The sequence below is a fragment of the Rousettus aegyptiacus genome, unplaced genomic scaffold (assembly GCF_014176215.1).
Source record: "Rousettus aegyptiacus isolate mRouAeg1 unplaced genomic scaffold, mRouAeg1.p scaffold_m13_p_4, whole genome shotgun sequence".
Classification (NCBI taxonomy): Eukaryota; Metazoa; Chordata; class Mammalia; order Chiroptera; family Pteropodidae; genus Rousettus; species Rousettus aegyptiacus.
The window spans coordinates 128,221,205-128,229,869 of NW_023416307.1; the positions used below are offsets into that span (position 1 = coordinate 128,221,205).

The 8,665-nt window shown below is 40.2% G+C and overlaps 1 pseudogene; it reads right to left on the reverse strand.

Moving 5' to 3' along the window:
* Window positions 1-8,278: 8,278 nt before the first annotated feature.
* Window positions 8,279-8,397, reverse strand: LOC118602658 (annotated as a pseudogene).
* Between the last annotated feature and the right edge of the window lie 268 nt (window positions 8,398-8,665).

Here is an 8,665-nt window from a genome sequence, read left to right on the forward strand (position 1 = left end):
GGTAGGGTATATTTCCCCTCTCCTTGAAGCTGAGTAAACTTGTGACTTGCTTGTAACCAATAGAGTACAGCAGATGAGACATTACGTGTCTTCCAACAGTAGGTCACAAAAGGTGATACAACTTCAACCTTGTTAGTTGGCAAAATTGTACTGGAGCCCTAAGCCACTATGTAAGAAGCTCTATTACTGTGAGACTGCCATGCTGTGAGGAAGCTCAGACCATATGGAGAGGCCATGTGCAGATGATCTAGTTGACAGCTCCAGCTGAGGTCCCAGATGACAGCTAACATCAGCCACCCAGGCTTCTGAGTGAATAAGTCTCCAAATAATTCTAGCTCCTAACCATTGAGGCCCCAGACATCACAGAGCAGAGCTATTCCACTGTGCCCTGTCTAAATTCCTGACCCATAAAATTCATGAACATTGATAAAATGGTTGTTTTAAGTTATTAAGTGTGGGAATAGTGTGTTATGCAACAATAATGACTAGAATATCTAATTATCTTCCAATAAATCTCCCTTTTGACCTAAGCAAGTTTGAGTTAGAGTTTTATCTTTTCTGATTAACAGGACCTGACTAATATAGTAAAAGAGTAAAAGAGTAAAAGTGATTGTGGAAATAATGTGTTTCTCCTTTAATTTATTTTAAGAAAACGCATACACTTAGGTACTTTAATATTGGTAGCAAAATGCTTTCTGATCACCTAATAACTGATAGGTACTGACATAGGTTGAGAGCCACTGCCGCAAAGAAATGATGAAGAAAGAAAGTTCTGTGGGAGAGTAGAGAGTGATCATATCCTGTGGGCCTGGCGGGAAGGGCTGTATATTTGTTGCCCAAATAACCAGAGCATGAAGACCTTGCTACATGCCAGGTTGGCTATGCTATCAGGCACTTGCTTTTGCCCTGCCCTGCTGGTTCCAGCTCTACCAGAGCCCAGCCTTGGGAAGGCATGGGAGTCCTGTTTGTTTACCTCAACATGTGGAAAACCTTTGCCTTTTGATGCTGCTCTCATTGCTTTTCTACATTACCTGCTCTCCTCATGTAGCTCCCATTCCTCAGATGGCTTCTAAATTTTTCTTTTATCTTTCCTTGTCCAGAAAAGAAGACATGATGGAGAAAAAGATCATGCTACATCTCTTTTCCTCACTGTGCAAACTTGTCTCCAACCAACTGATGCTCTACTCCAATCAGGATAGGTGTTTTATGGGAGCATGCAGTTAGTCACACACTGGGCGTCTTTGCGCCCACCAGTAATTAAGAACTGTTTGCATGGACTGCTCAGGATGACTAATGAAATTAGCTCTAGAGTAGCTGTAGGTTTCCCCAAAGCCAGAATCTTTTGCAATGTTTTCATTCTGATCTTGATAAAAACATTTCGATCCCCATAGTCAGCCTTTAAACCTGGTAGCATGGCAGTTGGTGTCCAGCCTTCGGTGTGGCCCTGAGTTGCCCTTGGAGGCAGTAAGGGTGTTCCAGCTTTGCTTCTCTTATTGGAAACCCCAACCCACTGTGGATTTTTTCTCCATCTTTTTTGTAACTTAGATCTCTAACTCTCGTTTCCACTATTGCTATTATTGTGGATGGGGAAAAATATCCCCTTTCTTTCTTTGTTTTTCTGGCTGGTCAAATAATTAAAATGACACAAGGCAGATTAACAGGAGAAAATTGAGTCGTTATAGGTGCACATGGGGAATTCACATAAGCATGAAAATTCCAAAGATGCTAAGGTGAAATGTGGTATACGTGTCATTCTGGACTAAGAAAAGAGAAAGAGGAATGCACAAGAAGACAAAAAGAGTTAATGTTTAGTAAACATGTTTTTTGGGCCATCTTGAAACAGTGGGACACAGAGAAGGCTTAGATCAAATGGCCTTGCTAAGTTCTTCCCTGTCTATCACATTTAGTTCATATTAAACTACCATTATCTATAACAGTAACTCCTTTCCTGGAGCAGGTCCTCTATCTAAATTCTTTTAGGTAGGTATGAGGAAGGTTAAAGGTTTTTTGAGTTTTTTGCTTCTTAAAAGTAACAAGCTTAAAATATCAGTATCCCAAAGAGGCATATTTTGGGGTGGCAAAATCTGCTACCCCTCATTATGACCCATCTCGTGTCCACCTATTTCTCCACTATTTTATCCATTTGCTTTTTTATTTTTCATTTCTAAGTGAGTCCCTGCATCTTCAGTTTAGAAAATGACCTCAGTAGCACTGGATAGATTTCATTGGTCAAGGTGGGGAAAGGTCTATGGAAGAGGTGCATAAAAATGAACCTTCTTCTACCAGGAGGTTTCTCCAAGTTTGCAGACCCTCTCAGGCTCCAAACTACAGAAACAAATCACATCTTGGCACAGGCTCCCAGCTTTACACAGATATGAGTGGAGAGAGTGGTGTCAGGAACACACCAGCTTGCTGTGTTCCAAATTCTAAGCGTTAAGTTTCTAACATATTTATACACTGGGTGGGACTGAGTTCACACACCTGGAGACTCAAGAGGTGGGGCTGGTGGTTTGGTTAGTTCTCTTAGAAGATAGCTGAGAGCAACAGACTGGTGTGAAAGGGCAGAAGGGCTCTGGCCGTGAGGAGCACTCCATAGGGAGGGAGGCTTGGTGGAGAGCTCTAACCACAGGAGGGGACCAAGGCTGAGGAAGTGGAAAGAAGGGATCAGGCTATGGCAGATGGGGAGGAGACTGGGTCCGAAGCAGGAATCTGCAGAAGGCCGATTAGTGGCTTCTCCTGTGGCAGTCAAGAGATGGCTCTGACTACCCAGAGAACTATTCTATCTTTTTCACTGAGAGTCTGCATTGTGCCTGGGTATTCTTGCCATGCCTACCATAGGGCAAGGAAATAACCAAGCTGAGGAGTCAGCCATAGCTCAAGTTCATCCATACACTCATCCACCCACTAATTTATCCATCTCCCTACCCGTCTACTTGTCCACTCTTCTGATGATCTGTCTGTCCACCTGCCCATCCACATACCTATCCCCACAAACATTTATAAAACACACCTCTGAGCTGACCATCATGTTCCAACTTTCCAAGAAAATAAAACCATGAGCAGAACCCTACAAAAAAAAAAAAAAAAGAAAGAAAAGAAAAGTTCATAGGTTACATACAGCATATTAGTTCATCACAAGCTCCTTTGAAAGTAGGAAGGGTACAGGCAATTATCCCTAGCTCATAGGAGAGGAAGCAGAGGGCCAGATAAGAGAGTAGGCATGTTCCCATTTACACAGTTTCCCAAATCTGTGACTAAGCTTTGATTAAAATCAAATTTCTGCTAGTGGACAGAATTTTTAAATAGGAACTCTGAGGGGATGAGAAGCTCTCAAAATAAGTGTTTCTGAAAATAAGAATAAAAGTATAAACCACAACTCATCATTCAACATGAAAGATAAGATGATTAGTGAATATGTACATACCTGTTACCAAAAACTTAAAGTTAATCTGCACTTATTCTGTATCTTATAATGTTGAGTTTCTAAATAAATTTATTTATTGAAAGAGGCAAAGACTAGCTTTTCTATCATATTAAAAGTTTTCTTCAGTAGTCCTAACGCTTGCTGACTTGTAACTGGTAACCCTGAAAAAAAATTCACTTAGAATGTTAGAGTACTTACTGTAAAACATTGAATTTGTTTCTTTAAAGTTATAATTTATGATTGCCATAGGAAGTTGATTTTATTTGCCAGTCTTGTGATAATTAACTTGTGACCATGACCATATTGATTGATCAAATTATAATGAACTCAGCCAGTATAAAAGGTTCTCTTAGAATCAGAAATGTGCCTAAGGGCTTTTCTCTTTAAAAACACCTTACAAGTAAAAAAATAAAAATGTCTGTGAGGTTAATTTTAAAATATACACAGAATGTTGATTTTCCAAAAGGTCATTATGCTTCCCACCTCTGGGCCTGGGAGTAGGTTTCCTCCCACTCCTCTGGCTCTTTCTTATAGATCTTCAGACTCACCGAGGGCTCAAATTCCTTCAGGAAGCTGTACCTGATCTTTACTCAGGAGGCCTAGGGTCCTGCCTCGGCATTCCTACATCACTTTGAGTTCTCCTCTGAGATCGAATTGAAATGAGCGGTTTGTTTGAATATGTTATCTGCCTCACTGTGAGACCCCGGTGGACAGTGACGGTGCCCTTGCCTGCCATCTTTGCATCCGTGCATAGCATCTTATAGCCAAAACATGTATTAAACTGCAGTGGGAGCAGAACTGGGACTTCTGGCATAGTGCTCTTTCTACCCCTGCCCCAAGCTGTCCCTGAGTTTATAGTTCCTGGGGCAGAGGGGTGTGTGTGTGTGTGTGTGCGTGCGTGTGTGTGTGTGTGTGTGTGTGTGTGTGTGTGTGTTTGTGTGTATGTGTGAGAGAAAGAGAGAGAGAGAGAGAGAGAGGAGAGAGTGTGTTGGGGAGAGGGAACACAGATAAATAAGTGACTTAGCTCTGAATGCTCTGATAAGATGATGAGCTGGGACTGGGCACTGAGTGACTCTCAGTGCCTGGTGTGATGGACTCTTCTGATATTACTACTCCTTTAACAGCAGACAGGTCTGACACCACCGTCATCTACCATTTATCGAGTGTTTAATGGGTTCCAGGGCACACATTAGATGATTTACACATCTGTATGTTAACTCTAAGTTCTAGCCACTGCGAATTAGAAAACTAGAATGACAGGTAGAGCCTTAATAACTAAAACCCACCGGCCACCTCAAACTTCATTTCAAGCCATACATTTCTACCTCCTCTCCCATCTGACTCCCAATAACTAACATGCCCTCCTTCTCCCTACCCCAGCTGGTCTTTCTGTGGAACTACTAATGAGCAGGGAGGGGGCATAAGAGGCTCTTGAGGAAGACTAGAAGAGGAAGATGAGGAAATGGAGGAGGGAGAGGGGCAGGCAGCCAAGGGTGTGGGTGCTCTACAAACCAGGTCATTTACCTTGCATGTCCCTGAGTGGGTGTCCCAATTACTTAAGATATTTTAGATTCAAAGAGCTGTCAAGACACCTTTTTCCAAAGGACCTACTGTACACTCTATATCTGTCTTGTTTCCTAGCAGGATATAATGATGTACAGTGCATAAATCTTTGTGGAGTGCCAATTAAGGCCTGGTCTGCTTCTTTGAGGTGATGTGAGGACTGACTCCTCAGGCTAGGTTCTGCTTGGAAGCCAGGGGAGGGCCTACTCCTTTTGCTATGTGAGCTCTGATTTACTGAAAGATGAGACTGGAGAAATGCAGCTTTTTCTGGGTGACTGGTCTGCAGAGGGAACATGTTCTGTCAAAAGCAAGGGGAGCCAGGCTGAGTTTTAGTCATAGTCATGGAGAAGGATCTTATTAATAAGGACCTAATCAGCTGGCTTTGTAATATGATAGTGAGGGTGACCATATTATTTATTGTCCAATCTAGGACACTTTTGAGATGGAAAAGAGAGTGCTATTAATAATTATATCAAGAGAATAGGTGTAATTTGGGACTAATCCAGGTAAACCAGGACATATGGTTACCCTAAGGTAATATATTAACTTTATCAATTAATTCTAGAAACCTGTGGAATAGGCTCACTCCTATATCATAATTTTTAGAGAAATCCAGGTCTTATTTGAGCGTCACTCTTCTACATGTTTCTGTGGTGTGTGTTGAACATGTATATAATAGTTTGATGGCTGATACTTTGAAAGAAGAAGGTTTGGATGCTGAATAGGCCTGTATTTGCATTCCAGCTCTGCCACTTATTAGCTGACCTCATAAGATAACCAACACAACAAAACAGGGACAGTCAGTCACCCTATTTGGCAACCTCAGTGAGTACAGAGTGTGGGCATGCAGACCTCTAAGCAGTCAGGGCTGGATTCCAGCCACAGCATGGGCCAACGAATAGAACAGTGATGTTAGACTGGCACTGGAAGCATCAGAGTGATGGGGATCCAGAGGCAGTGGAGAGGGGTCTCCAGGAAGCAGCTGTGAAAAGAAGAGATGGTTCAGGAACTTTACTGATCATGTGGAGCATTGATGATGCAGTGGGAAAATGTAGGTGGAATCAAAGCAAACAGGAAGGCGATCCCAAGAATGGCTCAGAAAGAGGGTTGGAGTAGGAGCTGGAATGGAAAGTGGGGAGATGCAGAGACAGCAGTGTAAATTAGGTGTGAGAATCCCCCTCTCCACTTTGAAGTCACCCATGAGATGCAAGAGAGGAGAGCTGAGTTTCTGTCATTTGGCAAGGGGTTCAGGAACCAATAAGCAAGTGGATCAGGGACCAACTACTGCAGTGACCACTAAGCAGTGGGGTTCAGGGTATGAGTAAAGTGTCTTATGGAGTGGCTAGCATAGAGCGACTGCTCAAAATCACATTTGCTCTCCTTTCCATTTTGTCTTACCCAATACAATGCCCTTCTCATATTTTCTTTACAAACACGCTATTCTTCCCAAAGAAGATGGTTAGAGATGTGCTGAAGAAAGAAAGAAGGCAGGTATCAAAGCAACAACAATAACAACACCAAAACCCACAAGAATGCTAGTAAAAAACTTGCTAACTTCTTTTTTTTGGTCTGTTTTTTCTCTCCATCTCGTCTATCCTCTCTCATCTATCAATCATCTATCTATCTATCTATCTATCTATCATCATCATCATCATCATCATCTATCATCTATTTATTATCTATCATCTATCTATCTACCTACCTATCTCTATTATCTATTCATCCATCCAACCTTCCATCTTGTTAGTGTTACTGTACTGCCCAGGGCAAGTAAACTTGCTTCTATGGGAGTTACCTAGTTAATCCCTCATATTTTATGACTCTTAGAATTTTTGATTCCTAAATTGCATATTTTTTATTTTAATTTTTATATTTTTATTTTTTAATTATAGTTAACATATAATATTATATTAGTTTCAAGTGTACAACATAGTGATTAGACATTTATATAACTTATGAAGTTATCACTTTGATAAATCCAATACCCATCTGACATCATACAGAGTTATTACAATACTACTGACTGTATTACCCATGCTATACTCTATATCCCCATGACTATTCTGTAACTACCAATTTGTATCTCTTAATATCCCCTCTTCATCCATCCTCCCTGCCCCAACTGTTTGATAACTGTCAAAATGCTCTCTCTACCTCTGAGCTTGTTTCTGTTGTTTGTTTGTTGATTCTGTTCTCTAGATTCCACATATAACATTTGTCTTTCTCTCTCTTACTTACTCCACCCAGCACTATGCCCTCTAGGTCCAATCATGTTGCTGCAGATGGCAAGATTTCATTCTTTTTTTATGGCTGAGTAATATTCCATTATATACACATACCTCTTCTTTATTCATTCATCCATTGATGGATTCCCAGAATGCCTCCATATCTTGGCTACTGTAAATAGCTCCAGTGACCATATAGAAACACATGTTTCTTCAAAGAAGTGTTTTAAATTTCTTCAGATAAATACCCAGAAGTGGGATTCCTGGGTTCTTCTTTGTCTCTTGTTAAAGCCTATGTTTTAAATTTTACTTTCTCTGGTATACATTATTGCTATCCCAGATTTTTTTTTGTTTCTATTTTCATAAAACATCTTTTTTCATCCTTTTACTTTCAGTCTGTGTGTGTGATTCAATCTAAAGTGACTCTCTTATAGGCAACATATGTAAAGGTCTTATTATCTTATCCATTTGGCCACCCTATCTTTTGATTGGAGTATTTAATCCATTTATATTTAAAGTAATATTTGCTAGATATGTAGTTATTTCCATTTTATTATTCATATTTTTGATCTTTTTTCCCTTTAAAAAAAAAGAGGTCCTTCTAACAGTTTCTGTAATACGGGCTTGGTGATGATGCATTTCTTTAGTTTTCTTATCTGGGAAGCTCTTTATCTGACCTTAAATTCTAAATGATAGCTTTGTTGGGTAGTGTAATCTTGGTTACAGGGCTTTGTTTTTTATCACTTTGAGTATTTTCTGCCAATCCCATTTAGCCAAAGTTTCTGTTGAGAAATCAGCTCATAGTCTTATGGGATCTCCCTTGTAGGTAACTAACTTGCTGCTTTTAACCTTTGGCATTTTAATTATGACATGTTTTGATGTAGTCCTCTTTCAGTTTATTTTGTTTGGGACTCTGAGCTTCCTAGGTTTGTATGTCTTTTTCCTTCACCAGATTAGGGAAGTTTTCAGTCATTATTATTATTATTTTTTAGGTGATGCAACCCTTGGTTGACCTCACAGATTGCAAGGACCTTGTCAGCTTATAATCCCTTATTTTTTATTTTTATACATACAGCACCTAGTCTTCCTAGGGGGTCTCACATCCAAGTACTAACCAGGCCCGACCCTACTTAGCTTCCAAGATCCGATGGGATCAGGCTTGTTCAGGGTGGCATGGCTGTAGACAGTCATCATTTCTTAAAATAGGTTTTTAATTCCTTGTTTTCCATCTTCTCCTTCTGGTATCCCTATGATATGAATGTTGGTATGAATGTTGGTATGATATGAATGTTGATATGAATGTTGGTATAGTTTAAGAGGCCTCTTAAACTATGCTCATTTTTTTAAATTTTTTTTCTTGTTGCTGTTCTGATTGGATATTTTCTGCTACCTCATTTTCTAAATCACTGATTTGATCCTCTGCTTCATCTAATCTACTGCTAATTCCTCTTAA